Genomic DNA, 15,670 nt, shown 5'->3' on the forward strand with positions numbered 1-15,670 from the left:
GATGGTAGGCTTTGTTACTTTGGTCCCAGCTCTTTGCAGGTCATTCACTAGGTCCCCACCGTGTGGTTCTAGGATTTTTGCTCACCGTTCTTGTGATCATTTTGACTCCACGGGGTGAGATCTTGCGTGGAGCCCCAGATCGAGGGAGATTATCAGTGGTCTTGTATGTCTTCCATTTCCTAATAATTGCTCCCACAGTTGATTTCTTCAAACCAAGCTGCTTACCTATTGCAGATTCAGTCTTCCCAGCCTGGTGTAGGTCTACAATTTTGTTTCTGGTGTCCTTTGACAGCTCTTTGGTCTTGGCCATAGTTGAGTTTGGAGTGTGACTGTTTGAGGTTGTGGACAGGTGTCATTTTCTTATTTTGTCTGTCATAGTTGAAGAGTACCTATGATGAAAATTACAAGCCTCTCATCTTTAAGTGGGAGAACTTGCACAATTGGTGGCTGACAATACTTTTTTGCCCCACTATATGGATCACTCCAAGATATTGGTATCACTCCACGGCAGAGGGACACATCCTTGGTGAGGCCTTACAGATTCCCTTTGTGTACACCTGTGTCACAGCTGGGGTCTGCCCCTATATATATATAGACCCCATGTCTGTGACACATTCTCCACATAATTTGAGGTGCCTCTAGCACCGTAGAGGATTGGAGTGATCCATATAGCTCACATAACCGTGGTTTCACTATATTGGGATACCCGTACCAGATGTAGTCAGTGCTAGAGGGACCTGGCCAGCCAGTGGCGAAGTCCCAGGGGCCATCAATGCGAAAGGGGGGTCCTGGTGCAGTCCCCGGAAGGTGAGGTGACGCCCAGTACCGCTGAACTGCAGAGGGAGGTGCCACATTACCCAATAGTACCTAGCAAAATGTGCAAGAGGAAGCTCAGCTGGCCGTAGCACAGATATCAGTGAGTGGCACTCCTCTCAATAGAGCCCAGGACACAGCCACACCTCGTTGAATATGCCACCACAGATCCAAGCACGGTCCTGCCAGCCAGGCGGTATGCTGTCATAATCATGTCCACGATCCAGTGATCATGTCCACGATCCATAATCGTGTCCCCAATCCACGATCCTCTGCTTGATAGAGTCCTGGGGGCTGGGCTCTCACCATAGACCAAATTCTCGTCTGCTGTTCTCACTGACCGTGTCTGCTCCACATCGGCTGCCAGTGCCCGCACAGGGCACAGCATGACGGAGGGGGCCCAGACTCCCCCTCCACTGCCGGGGGGGTCGTAAGGAGACAGGATTAAAGGGATGTTCTGTCTGACAGAACCTTCGGGAGGAATGAAGGTTTGGGGCGGAGAGATATACTCCTCCCCCGGGGTCCATCCTGTAGCACTCAGAACTTACCGGAAGAGCATGGAGCTCACCCTCCCCTCTTTATGGAAGTAATGCTACCAAGAAAACCACCTTCATAGAGAGGTGTTTCCGGGAGGCAGGCGGCTTTGCCAAAGCTGCCAAGACCACATCCAGAGCCCAGCTCGCCATTAAGCAGGTCCTAGCTAGACGCAGGCGACAAACCCCCTTCATAAACCTGGAGATTAAGGGATGGCGCCCCACTGGCCTGTCCATCCACTCCACATGGCAGGCAGATATAGCAGCCAAATACCCTCTGTGTGCATTGCCCAGGGAGGCAAACAGGTCCATCTGCACCCTCCATAACTTGTCCCACAGGATGTAAGATCCAGTCCCAAGGTGGCTGGCCCTCCCTCGAGAGCATACCCGCTGCCACAGGATGTCAGGTATGTGCGCTGCCCGTAAAGACGCTAGATGTTCCTGAACCCAGAGATGGCGCACCCGTGCTGTAAGATTGAGGCGGTGGGTTGATGGTTGTCGTCCGTTTTCACCAGGACATGTCTTCCTTTCAGATGTGAAAGGAAAGACTGCAGTGCCAGTAGTACAGCTCTAGAGCTCTCATGTATTGATGTGCCTGCCGCTCCAAGGTGGTAGACAACAGCTGCTGGCTGACCTGCCCTTGGTCACACCCCCCAGCAGATCTGGGAGGCGTCTGTGCTGACCAGCTCCCGGCGGCACATCCTCAACATCTCCACCCCACCTGAGAGAAAGAAGCAACAGCGTCACCTCAAAAATGTCCTAAGGTGACGGTGGCGCTTCGGGTGCAGCCGGTGGGAGTTGAACCACCGTTGAAGAGGCCAGAGATGGAGCAGACCTAGGGGAATCGGCAACGAGGCCGCTGTCCGCAAGCCCAACAGGCGTTGGCAGGTCAGGGAGGATAGCACCCTCCCCTGCCGAAAGTGGTTGATGCAAGATGAGATCGCCTGAACCCTTCTGATGGGCAGGCGTGCTCTCATGAGGACTGAGTCCAGTTCCATGCCAATGAAGGCAACCCTCTTGTCGTTTACAGTAATGCCCAGCCTGCCGATGTGGGTCAGGAGCATGTCTCTGTTTGAGAGGACCTGGGTCCTGGTCGGGGCACAAATTAGCCAATCGTCCAGGTAATTGAGGTTCATCAATCCTTGGGACGTGAGAGGTGTCAGGACAGCATCCATGCACTTTGTGAAAATGCGGGGTGCCAAGGAGAGCCCGAAGGGAAGAACCATGAATTCGTAAGCCGTCCCTTCGAATGTGAATCGGAGGTACTGCCAATGAGCTGGGTGAACAGGAACAAGGAAGTACGCACCCCTCAGGTCGTGTCATAAACCACTGGTCCCTGGACAAGGCCTGCAACACACGGCTGGGGACAGCACGTGGAACCTCAGTACCTTCATGTCCCCTTTGAGTTTGTGGAGGTCCAGAATCTGTAAAAACCTTCAGTCTCTTTTTGGGACCACAAAGTAAGTGGAGTAGAACCCACCTAGCCGTTCTGATACCGTGGTGACACGAAGGCCCCTGAAGGACGGGGGCCGGAATTGGAAACCCTCGAGCATTGTGGACAACACCCAGGGGGACTCCACATCCTCCTCCCACTTTGAGACAGGGAGAAGCTGCCGGTGAAGGGTGTGTCAGGGGTCCTGCCAGGTCCCGCTTCTCCTCTGGCGCCCCGAGCACCTGGGTCTCCCAGGCACGTCCCTATAGCGGTGACGGTTGACACCACCACACCTGTCACAAAGGGAAGTCATAAGTTCAGCCATAAAACTCATTCGAGCCAACAAGGCCACGGAGAAGGGGTCCAATGCCATGGGAGAGCTATGTGGTGACCCGCTTGGAGGAATAGGGTCCCGGTAAGGGATAAATTACCCAGTATCTCTGCAAACACAGGGGAAGACCCCTATGGGGAAATAAAGCAGACAAAACAGCAACCAGGTAATGGATTTGATTATTTTGTTTAATGCCAACTGCAATATTACTTAGCTGGTTTAATATTCAAGCAGTAAAAACAGCACTATATGGAGTAACTCCGTTAAGGAACTCCAAAGTTAATGTCTCAATTTAGTGGAAAGCCCACCACAATACTTTTACACTCTGCAAGGGAAAGAACAAGAAAAAAACCTATGGCCAGCGAGCAGCATGTTAAAGCAATTCACAGCACAGACATAGAACAAGACAGTCGGCAAATTGTGTAAAGTTAAATTACAGTTTGTGGCTGTAAGAGCCACCATACTAATGGATGCACACGACGTCGTAGTGTAACGCTAACGAAAAACAATTACAACAAACCAGGAGCGGAATACGGATCAACAGCGCGCAGCGAGTGGGGCACTCAAAAGGAGGGGCTGGCCAGCTGCAAACAGCCAGTGAGTATACTTCCACGCAAGATATTACACTTACCAAGCGAACTTTAGAAAGTTTGCATCTCAAACCATATGAACGTCCGCCAAGAAAATGAAAGAGAACGTGTGTGAGACAGTGGGCCTGATCAGACAGCTCATAGCTTCTGCTCTTGACGGTAAAAAACAAATGGATTGGTGGAAGACGCAGGGCAGGGCAGGCCAGGCCAGGAGCAAGAAAGGAGGGTGTGGTCAAGCAAGGCATCCCCGGAGTGTAAATGTAGGTTTTCTCAGAACAGGCATAGATTAGTTACTCTATTTTCCTTTCCCGACATGAGTTTGTGTTTAAAACCAACTTTATTAAAATTGCAGCTCAAAAATGCTTATGGAAAATACAATGGGGTAATTAAAGTCAGTCTTGCATGATTATGTTTATTTTTTATATCAGTTTCAACATATGGACATCGGTGTGTCTGTGGTCCATTTGGCCTCTCCCACAGCTTCCTTCAATGATGGATTATGAGTGCCCATTCATCTGCTGCGGTGAAGCTGTTATCAAGGCTGGTAGGGCATATTCAAAGAGGGATAGGATGTAGCTGATGTAGACTTTCAGCACAGTCTGAGGTGAGGCTCCATATTTTCTTCCGCACAGCGTTTTTAAGTGGTTTAGTCTTTTTCGTCCATCTCTCTCTATGTTCGCTTTATGGATTGTACAGTGCATGTTCTTCTGGAAGTTGACTGAGAGGTCATCGGCAAACTGTGAGACTTGACCTATGGTGGGTGGAGGGTAGTAAATATCTGATATGTAGAGTAGAAAAAGTAGCGGGCTTAGAACTGCCCTCTGTGGGACACCTGCTTCAGGGGTGTAAGGTGAGGATATTGCTGTGGAGACCTTCACTTTAATTGTACGGTTGTGGAGAAAGCTAGTGATGATGTTTCTGATGGAGAGTGGTAGTTGAGATTGGAGTCTGCAAGCCGGTAACACAGTCCATTGTGCCACATCTTGTCAAATGCTTTCTCTATATCAAAGAAAACCACCAGGGTAAGTTATTTTTTCTTGAAGTTCCGAAGGATGTCCTCTGACAGTCTTAGAATGTTATCGGTGGTTGATCTTGTTTTCCTGAAGCCTGCTTGGTGGACTCCAAGGAGGCCCATTTCCTCAGTATGGCCGCTCAGTCTATGGGTGAGTACTCTCTCAAACAGCTTCCCGACATGACTGAGGAGGCTGATTGGTCTATAACTTGTGACGTTGTATGGGTCTTTGCCGGGTTTGTGGATCATTGTGACAACTGCAGATTTCCATGGTAGGGGAAAGTAGCCTTCCATGAGACATGCTGTGAAGAGGTTAGAAAGGAGGTGCAGGTATTCATCAGGTGCTTATTTGATGAGTGTGCTGTCAATGTTGTCTTCCCCTGGTGCTTTGTTTTTTTCAAGTGAGTCTTGATTTCTTCAATGCTAACAGAGCGAGTGAGGGGATGGTCTACTGGTGTCGGATTGGAAGTGTACACTGTTTTCTGCATTTCTCTGTCGACGATGATTTTCCAGTCTTTGTCAAAGAGAGGATCGTCGGGACAAGAATTAATATTTTGTAGATGGTTCATTGTCTTCGATTAGTTGGTTTTGAGACTTTAGCACGGGTATGATATTATTGGTTTTGTCTCCGTTAATTGTTTAGATTTTTTTGCCAGAAGGTCCGGGGGTTGGTGTCTGTATCTAGCTGGTGATAAAAGGCAGTCCACGGTTTCTGTTTGTGGAGGGTGAGTTGATGTCTGATGTGATTCTGCAACCGATTAACTTCTGTCTTCAGGTTGGGTGCTCTTGTTCTAATAAAGTATCTCCGGATCTTTCTTTTCTGCTTGATGAGACTGAGGATATGTGGTGGGAGTTGTTGTTGTGGTGGTCTGATGGTGGTAAGTGAGATGGTCTCTTCCCGGGCCTGGATGAGGATACTCCCTATTCTCTCAGCCAGCTGGTCCAAATCCTTGGGGTTCTGTGTTGTTACTGCAATATTTGTTATCTTGTCGAATGCAATTTCTGTATTTTTCCCCAGTCTGCTTTTTTGTAGTTGTATCTTTGTTTTTCAGGTGCTTGTTGGAGTTGGAGAGAGGAGGCAAGGACAGGAAGGTGGTCACTTCCCACGTCATGGCTGACGGAGAAGCTAAGGAGTTTAGCAGCCAAGTCCGGGGAGCAGAGGACAAGATGAAGGATGTCTGCCGTGGAGGTTGAGGAATGGATGTGTGTGGGCTCGTTGGTGTTGAGGATGGCCAGGTTTGTGCTGTCGAGGACATCCCTTAATACTCTTCCCGAGTGATTTGTGGTATTACAGTTGAAGTCGATGTGTTTGGCATTGAAATCACCCATTATGATGGTATGGCTGTTGTCTGCAAGGGCAGCGATCAATTTTTCGGAGGGAGTTGTTGCCGGTGGACCGTATATGGTTGCTACCAGAAGAGTTGTTTATGCGTTTAGGAGTATTTTTGCTGCAGTGTACTCATTGTTGTTGAGTTCTTCTTTGGTGAGGTTGAAAACGGCTTCAGAGTACTCGATACCTCCCTTTAAAAGCAGTGCCACACCCCTTCTGCATCCCTCTAGTCGATCCTTCCTTAGAATTTTAAAGCCAGGAATACGGAATCTTGCATTAGTACTTAGAAAGGTTTCGTTGATAGAGGCAATGCTGGTTTGCTTTTCTAGAAGAAGTTGCTTCAGCTCCTGCTTGTTTCTCCTTAACCCTCTGATGTTGATATGTAGAACATGTATTGGAGTAGCCATTTGATTTGGAGTGTAGTTAAGGCTGTAGAAGGCGATTCCAAGTTAAGAGGTGGGGCCATCTCTGTGTTTCCTTATGCTGTCCATAACTCTTTACCATTTCTTCGTCTCTGCATATTCCTTTCAGATCCTCCTGCAGGTGAGTGGTGTTGGTGAGAGGCTGAGAGCCGGAGAGGCTTGGTGTTGTGAGATGGTTGGTAGTGGCTGTGCTGATGGTGGTAGTAGCCCTGGTGGGCTTGGTGGTGGTGAGGGCTAGATAGATGGGGCATTGTCTGGAGACCGATGAGGGGCGCCGCCACAGTTGGCACAGGTGGCATCATTTCTCTCTCTGGGGCACTCTTTATGGTGGTGGTTTTCAGCACATCGCAGACATTTGACCTGATTTTTGCAGTCGGTGGATACATGGTTGAATTATTGACATTTGTAGCACTGCTTAATGCTGGTGGGTTGTGGCCGTGCTTTTTCCACCCTGAAGTGGAAGTAGCTCATGTAGAATCCCTCTAGCAGTAGGCCAGGCGCGTCGTCCGGGTTGCTGAGGTTAATACGGATGAAAGTAGTCGGTTGCTGTGTGGCTCGGCTGACGATCCTGTATACTTTAGTGGTTGTAATGCGCTGCCTCTCCAGCTCCTGCTGGATTTCGTCGCTGGTGGTTTCCATTTGGATGCCCTTGATACGCTGTTTAGTGGGTTTGTTGTCTTGGGTGGTTTGGTTTCCTCTCTGTGCCAACCTACACTTTATCGTTGTCCCATTAAAGGCCCCTGTGGGCCAGGGGGAGAGGAGGGAGTTCAGGGAGTGGATATCCTTGACAAATACAAGGATTCCACCTCTTCTCATCTGGATGGGCTTTTGCAGTTTATTGCGTAGGATTTCTTTGTAGATGTCTTTGGTTGAAGGAGGTGGGCGGGCATAACTGTCCAAGAAGTCAATTACCACAGGAGACAGTTTCTGCTTGTCGCTTGTGCTTTCCCTTCTGGCCTGTTTTTGTGGGTGGCTACTGTACAGCTTCCCATATCTTCCCATATTCTGAGTGACAATATCAGAATAGGTACCTTGAGGTGGGGATAGAGGTAGAGCTTGTGGAGGGTTAGTTGCTGTGGTATCGCCATGTACAAGCGCCATGCTCATTTCCATGAGGGTATCTTGTATTGGAGAGCAAAGGGGGCAAGGGGGGTTGATTGGGTATGTTTGCTGAGTTCGCTGGCAAGATATTGGAGCTGGACTAGTACTTCGTGGAGCGCTATAGGGTCCATTTTGTCCTTGGTAAGGGGTATTTCTTCTCCGGTGGTGATGCTTGGTGGAGAAATTGAGATGGTGTCCTTGTTCGATTCAATACACTCCTTGGGTGGCCTGGTAGCATTCATTGGTTTGCTAGGTTGGATCACTCTAATATATTGTGAGGCCAGTTGGACATACTGCCAAATTCTCCAAAATGATGTTGGAGGCCGCATATGGTCGAGAAATGAACATTCAATTCTCTGGCAACAGCTCTGGGGGACATTCCTGCAGTCAGCATTCAAATTGCATGCTCCCTCAAAACTCGAGACTTCTGTGGCGTTGTGTGACAAAACTGCACATTTTAAGGTGGCATTTTATTGTCCCCAGCACAAGGTGCACCTATGTAATGATGATGTTTAATCAGCTTTTTGATATGCCACACCTGTCAGGTGGATGGATTATCTTGACAAAGGAGAAATGCTCATTAACAGGGATGTAAGCAAATTAGTTGATATTCTATTTATATATCTACTACTGTACAAAATAATATATTATTTTGTGCTTATTGGCATTTACTGCATTGTTTGATAGGAACTATGAACACAAGCAATTTGCTGCACCCACCATAACACCTGCTAAACTGTGTACCGACCAATACAATTTGATTTGGTTTGGTGTCTTGGGAATACATCATTACAGAAACTGGTCACTTCAATTCAATTGTTTCTCTTCTTTTGTCTTTTTCGGATGTGAGTTGTAACTCTGTTGCGCAGAAGATTTATGTCGAACTGAATAACACTGTACCATGCGTCCGACTGCTCAATGCTACACATCAGATTGGCTGCCAGTGTGAGTGACATGACACACACACACTCTGCTTGGTACAATACTGTGCTCTATATCCTTGCTATATGTATGTAATGCTGGATATTTGCATACGAAGACAAGCATTTTTTTTCTATCCTGTGTCTCATCCTCGATATCAGGTGATACAGGGGTGATCCATGTCTTGGAGTCTGAGGCAGATCTGGAATGGCCTTTGAGCAAAGGACCCAATCCTCCTTATATGGTCCTGTTGGAGTCATCCCTCTTCACCAAGTAGGCTACACACACACAGCCGAAAACAGTCAACTCCATCTCCATTGACCTCCAGAACAAAGTTGGAACACACTCACTGTGACTATTGTTCAGCACAACCACGTAATTATATTATCTATATCCTAGTAGCCCCCTCATACTCAAACATTGTCATCATTTTACAGGTCCATCATGATGAAGATGAAGAATGCCTCCAGCAGGGTGGCAGGGGTTGTGGTGGTCCCAATAACTAGCCCACCAGAGTTCTCGCCACATACGACATGTCCCAATGAGAACACAGGTAGGAGGATCAGGCGTTAGGTCTCCAGTCTGTCAAAATGACCAAATGATCTTTGCAAACCAGCATGCTTTTTGAACGTAATTTGTTTACTTTTATCCTCAGGTGTTTACACAGAAACCTATGATCATAATTTAGCGCACTGTAACACGACTGTATGGAATCCTCGGGGGAACGGTCTATCCTATGAGGAATTTGACTTCCCTGTCTTCTCCCTGAAAGAAGACAATGAAACAGAGGTCATCAAGCAGGTGAGTCACTTCAAGCAGTCACAACCCAGTCTGGTAAAATCATGTCACTTAATGACCATGAAACGTCTTTATCCAAAGAACAGAGGTGATGTTTTATTCTACCGTGTTTCTGTGTATTAAAACAATGTGCTCCTCATTCTGATAAATGTATCCACTCTACCTGCAGTGCTACTTTGATCATAATCGTGTGGTGAACGGCAGTGGCCTGCAGTACCCTCTGTGTGCCATGCAGCTCTTCTCTCATATGCATGCTGTCACTGACACTGCAACCTGCATGAGACGCAGCAGCATGGACTTCAGCACCTCCCCAGGTATACAAAGATGCATTATTGTATATGCGTGAGTAGTCAATACACACACTGTCATGTATATCTTAGACATCTTTCTCTCTCTCTCTCTCTCTCTCTCTCTCTCTCTCTCTCTCTCTCTCTCTCTCTCTCTCTCTCACAGTGATGGTGTGTGACCCTCTTGGTGGTTATAATGTGTGTGCTTTCATCCGGCCTTATAACAGCACCGCCTTTGGTCACAAGGAGAACGAGAGTGTTGTTATAGCAGCAGCCAGGGTGGGTGATGCATTGAGGCCTTACCTCCCACTGACACATCTTGTCACATGTTCACAGATGTCTAAGCCTTTTGGAATCTACAAAATAGTATATACAATATGAGCCACATTCCAGTGTGTGTTATACACAGCCTGAAAAGTGCTTTGGTATTTGCTCAGTACCATTTCCTTCTATACAATCTTACATGGTTTTTCCTTGTTTGGCGTTCATGGAAAATTGACTGAACACTGGATTCTTTCTCCATTTTTGTAGCTGGACAGCAGGGCATTTTTCTTGGAGGATTCTACAGGAGCGGAGGGGAGTGTCTCAGGGTTTGTCACTCTGCTGGCTGCTGCCCAGGCACTACATGAAGCCACTCAGGAAGCCCCTCCCACGCGGAATATCCTCTTTGCCTTCTTCCACGGGGTGAGTTCCTTTGGTCTCCCTTAGCAAGTCAATCTGTGGTATGTCAATTATGGAGTCCCATGTTGAGTGTTGTACTGTAAGAGGATGTTTATAGCTTATTCCTCTCTTTCAGGAAGTATTTGACTACATTGGCAGCTCTCGAATGGTTTATGACATGAAGAATAACATGTTTGTGATAGACCTGGATAATGTTCACTCAATACTGGAGATTGGACAGGTTAAGACATGTATATGTTATCGTTGAATACTCAAATACACAACAGCCATCAATGTGTGGACATACAAATGCATAGATATACGATCAAATAACAATGAATCTGTTATGTAATTTGTTAGGTAGCAATGCGCAGTGGCACCAACCTATTTCTTCACTCAGACCCTGTGTCCAGGAGGAACAACACCGTCCATGACGAGGTAAGGGGGAGTGAAATGCTTCTATTTGTGGCACGCTTACCTGGTCCATCCTCATCCACACCTTTTTTTCTATATTCTCTTCATTATGCTCTCTCTCAACCAACTTTTCCCAACCTCTTACCTCTGTTTCAGGTTACGAATCTTGTAAAAAACTTACAGTCCTCCACGGCTGGTCTCAACTTATCATTTGTTGAGACAGATTTTTCTCAACCACTCCCGCCCTCCTCCTTTCAGCGTTTCCTCCGAGCTCGGGCAATTCCAGGGATTGTTCTTGCAGACCATCAAACAGATTTCAACAATAGGTGATTGTTGACTATGGTCTGTCGTTGCTGGTTATTTTTATTACTGCAATCTTTATCTTGCCTGATATGGATTTCTTAATTAGTGAAGTGTTCTACCCTATTTTTTTATTCCACCTTTATTTAACCAGATAGGACAGTTGAGAACAAGTTCTCATTTACAACTGCAACCTGGCCAAGATAAAGCAAAGCAGTGCGACACAAACAACAACACAGAGTTACACATGGAATAAACAAACGTACAGTCAATAACACAATAGGGAATAAAAGTCTACAGTGGGGCAAAAAAGTATTTAGTCAGCCGCCAATTGTGCAAGTTCTCCCACTTAAAAAGATGAGAGGCCTGTAATTTTCATCATAGATACACTTCAACTATGAAAGACAAAATGAGAAAAAAAATCCAGAAAATCACATTGTAGGATTTTTTATGAATTTATTTGCAAATTATGGTGGAAAATAAGTATTTGGTCACCTACAAACAAGCAAGATTTCTGGCTCTCAGAGACCTGTAACTTCTTCTTTAAGAGGCTCCTCTGTCCTCCACTCGTTACCTGTATTAATGGCACTTGTTTGAACTTGTTATCAGTATAAAAGACACCTGTCCACAACCTCAAACAGTCACACTCCAAACTCCACTATGGCCAAGACCAAAGAGCTGTCAAAGGACACCATAAACAAATTGTAGACCTGCATCAGGCTGGGAAGACTGAATCTGCAATAGGTAAGCAGCTTGGTTTGAAGAAATCAACTGTGGAAGCAATTATTAGGAAATGGAAGATATACAAGACCACTTATAATCTCCCTCGATCTGGGGCTCCACGCAAGATCTCACCCCGTGGGGTCAAAATGATCACAAGAACGGTGAGCAAAAATCCCAGAACCACACGGGGGGACCTAGTGAATGACCTGCAGAGAGCTGGGACCAAAGTAACAAAGCCTACCATCAGTAACACACTACGCCGCCAGGGACTCAAATCCTGCAGTGCCAGACGTGTCCGCCTGCTTAAGCCAGTACATGTCCAGGGCCGTCTGAAGTTTGCTAGAGAGCATTTGGATGATCCAGAAGAAGATTGGGAGAATGTCATATGGTCAGATGAAACCAAAATATAACTTTTTGGTAAAAACTCAACTCGTCGTGTTTGGAGGACAAAGAATGCCGAGTTGCATCCAAAGAACACGATACCTACTGTGAAGCATGGGGGTGGAAACATCATGCTTTGGGGCTGGTTTTCTGCAAAGGGACCAGGACGACTGATCCGTGTAAAGGAAAGAATGAATGGGGCCATGTATCGTGAGATTTTGAGTGAAAACCTCCTTCCATTAGCAATGGCATTGAAGATGAAACGTGGCTGGGTCTTTCAGCATGACAATGATCCCAAACACACCGCCCGGGCAATGAAGGAGTGGTTTAGTAAGAAGCATTTCAAGGTCCTGGAGTGGCCTAGCCAGTCTCCAGATCTCAACCCCATAGAAAATCTTTGGAGGGAGTTGAAAGTGTGTTGCCTGGCAACAGCCCCAAAACATCACTGCTCTAGAGGAGATCTGCATGGAGGAATGGGCCAAAATACCAGCAACAGTGTGTGAAAACCTTGTGAAGACTTACAGAAAACGTTTGACCTCTGTCATTGCCGACAAAGGGTATATAACAAAGTATTGAGATAAACTTTTGTTATTGACCAAATACTACTTTTCCACCATCATTTGCAAATAAATTCATTAAAAATCCTACAATGTGATTTTCTGGATTTTTTTCTCTCATTTTGTCTGTCATAGTTGAAGTGTACCTGTGATGAAATTTACAGGCCTCTCTCATCTTTTTAAGTGGGAGAACTTGCACAATTGGTGGCTGACTAAATACCTTTTTGCCCCACTGTATATACAGTGTGTGCAAATGGAGTAAGGAGGTAAGGCAATAAATAGGCCATAGTGGTGAAGTAATTACAATTTAGCAATTAACACTGGAGTGACAGATGTGCAGTTGATGATGTGCAAGTAGAAATACTGATGTGCAAAAAAAGTAAATAAAAACAATATGGGGATGAGGTAGGTAGTTGGATGGGCTATTTACAGATGGGCTGTGTACAGCTGCAACGATAGGTGAGCTGAACAGATAGCTGATGTTTAAAGTTAGTGAGGGAGATACAAGTCTCCAACTTCAGCTATTTTTGTTTACCCATGCGCAGGTACTATGAGAGTTTTTATGACAATGCTGCCCACCTGAACCTGACTTATCCATCTAACTTGAGTCCAGAGGAACAGCTAGAGTTTGTGACTGATACTGCAAAGGTATTGTTACCATAGTAAACCCACTGATGGGTTTATTTGTAGTAGTCACAGTTTCCATTACATTGTCCACTGTCTGTTAGAATAATATCTCTCTCTCTTCCCTCCCTCACTGTACTCTTTCAGTCTCTTACCGAGGTGGCTACTGCAGTTGCCCGCGCTCTCTTCAAGCAGGCTGGGGGAAACAACTCCCAAGTAAACAAAATCAATGCAGACCCCAAAACAGTAAGACTCCATGATTGATGAGGTGTTGTACAAGTGAAACTGATCAGTCATGGCTTCCCGAGTGGTGCAGTGGTCTAAGGCAGTGCTAGCTGTGCCACTAGAGATTCTTAGTTCGATTCCAGGCTCTGTCGCAGACGGCCGCGACCGGGAGACCCATGGGGCGACGCACAGTTGGTCCAGCGTCATCTGGGTTAGGGGAGGGTTTGGCCTGCAGGGATGTCCTTGTCCCATCGCGCGCTAGCGACTCCTGTGGCAGACCGGGCGCAGTGCACGCTGACACGGTTGCCAGGTGCACAGTGTTTCGGCCGACACATTGGTGCTGCTGGCTTCTGAGTTAAGTGGGCATTGTGTCAAGAAGCTGTGCGGCTTGGTTGGGTTGTGTTTCGGAGGACGCATGGCTCTCAACCTTCGCCTCTCCCGAGTCCGTACGTGAGTTGCAGAAATGAGACGAGACTGTTACTACCAATTAGATGCCGCAAAATTAAATTGGGGAGAAAAAGGGGTAAGAAATGTTTTTTTAACTGATCAGTCATACTGTTATAGTCTGTTATTTTCCATGACACTTTCAATATGCCTGTTAACATATGTCATTCTCAACATCTAAAATCTTTTAAAATTCACTTTTTTGGAACAGTGAGCAGAATTGCTTGACCAACACTGTGCATCTCTCTCTCAGGTGACCCAGATGCTGTATGGGTTTCTGGTTCAATCCAACAACAGCTGGTTTCAGGCAGTGATGGCCCCAGAACTGAAGGACATCCTGTGAGTTTTAGTCTGATACTTTTTCACAAGGACACCCTTTGACGATATAGAGGTATTCTGCTAATACTGACGTCGTAAAACCCATGCAGATATGGACTAGTCACAGACACACTCACATCCATAAAGAAGGTACTTGGGTGTTCATTGCGTTGTGTTTTCTGTCTCTCAGAGCCCAACCCACCCCAGTACTATGTTGGTGTTGCCAAGTCGCCCCATCAGGCTAACACACTGACCTATCTGGTCCAATATCTCCTGGCTAATTTAACGGGAACAGCCACCAACCTCACCCAGAGCCAGTGCAAGAAGCCAGATGAGCTGCCGAACGAGAGCACATATGTAAATGTGGCTCTGTATCTGTCTGTACTGATGGAAAGATGTGTTTCTTTGTATTGCTGGAACCACACCGCACTCTGATTCGCTCATTCTCTCCCTCAGTTGTACACTTATCTCTGGGTTCAGGGCGTGGTCCCACCCAACAGCACCCAGAGGGAGTCTTTCTGCGTACGCACAGCAGTACGCCTGGTCAAGGCAGTGTCCCCCGCCTTCGATCTGGGGGATTACGTTTCCAAAGAATATTCCACATGGACAAAATCGCAGTGGAAGTTCATCAAAGCTCGAATTTTCCTAGTAGCCAGCCGGGACCTGGAGGTAAAACTGCATTCAATTTTCCCACCATGATCCAACTGTTTAATTAATTACAGTTTTGTATACGTTCATATAGTTATGTTTGAATCTAGTAAGCCTGTGTAAGTGGTAAAATATTGTATTTTTATTGTATATATTTTTAACATGTTTGACTGTCCATTGTCTGATAAAGAATATGGTAGAAGAGAATCACATTATTTACCTTTTTCTTTCCTCTTAATTTCTCTCATAGATGCTGACCTTATGCGTGGGAGTGGCCGTGTTGTTCACATCGCTACTGGTCACATACTTTGTCAGTACCAAGGCAGATGTCCTCTTCAGCTCCGTCAGGGAACCCAACAATGCCGCATACTGATTGCCTCATACTAACCTGTGACCAGCGACCACTACTCTCACAACCAAAAAGTTTTTTTTTTTTTTTTTTTTTTTTTTTACACAAAATAGGTACACAGACAGATTAGGGTGACCAATAGACAGGTTAGGCAGAACTTGAGGTTTTAACTCACAGTGAATGGCCTGTTTGGACTCAAACAGATGAGTTTTAACACATAACCGGATTTGATTGGCCTGGATGGATGTGGACTCAACAGGGTCAGATATCCACCAGTGTAAAATATGTTCATATTTCATTTTTTTGTTTTGTCAAATAATGTTTTGTTTACTGTATCATGGGATTAGGCACTAAACTTTGTTTGACCTTGACGTGTGTGTGTGTGTGTGTGTGTGTGTGTGTGTGTGTGTGTGTGTGTGTGTGTGTGTGTGTGTGTGTGTGTGTGTGTGTGTCCGTG

At 46.2% G+C, this 15,670-nt stretch overlaps 1 pseudogene; it reads left to right on the forward strand.

Moving 5' to 3' along the window:
- The first annotated feature begins 7,549 nt into the window (after positions 1-7,549).
- LOC135506867 (nicastrin-like) lies at positions 7,550-15,298 on the forward strand (annotated as a pseudogene).
- Positions 15,299-15,670: the final 372 nt, after the last annotated feature.

The sequence above is a fragment of the Oncorhynchus masou genome, chromosome 3 (assembly GCF_036934945.1).
Source record: "Oncorhynchus masou masou isolate Uvic2021 chromosome 3, UVic_Omas_1.1, whole genome shotgun sequence".
NCBI lineage: Eukaryota > Metazoa > Chordata > Actinopteri > Salmoniformes > Salmonidae > Oncorhynchus > Oncorhynchus masou.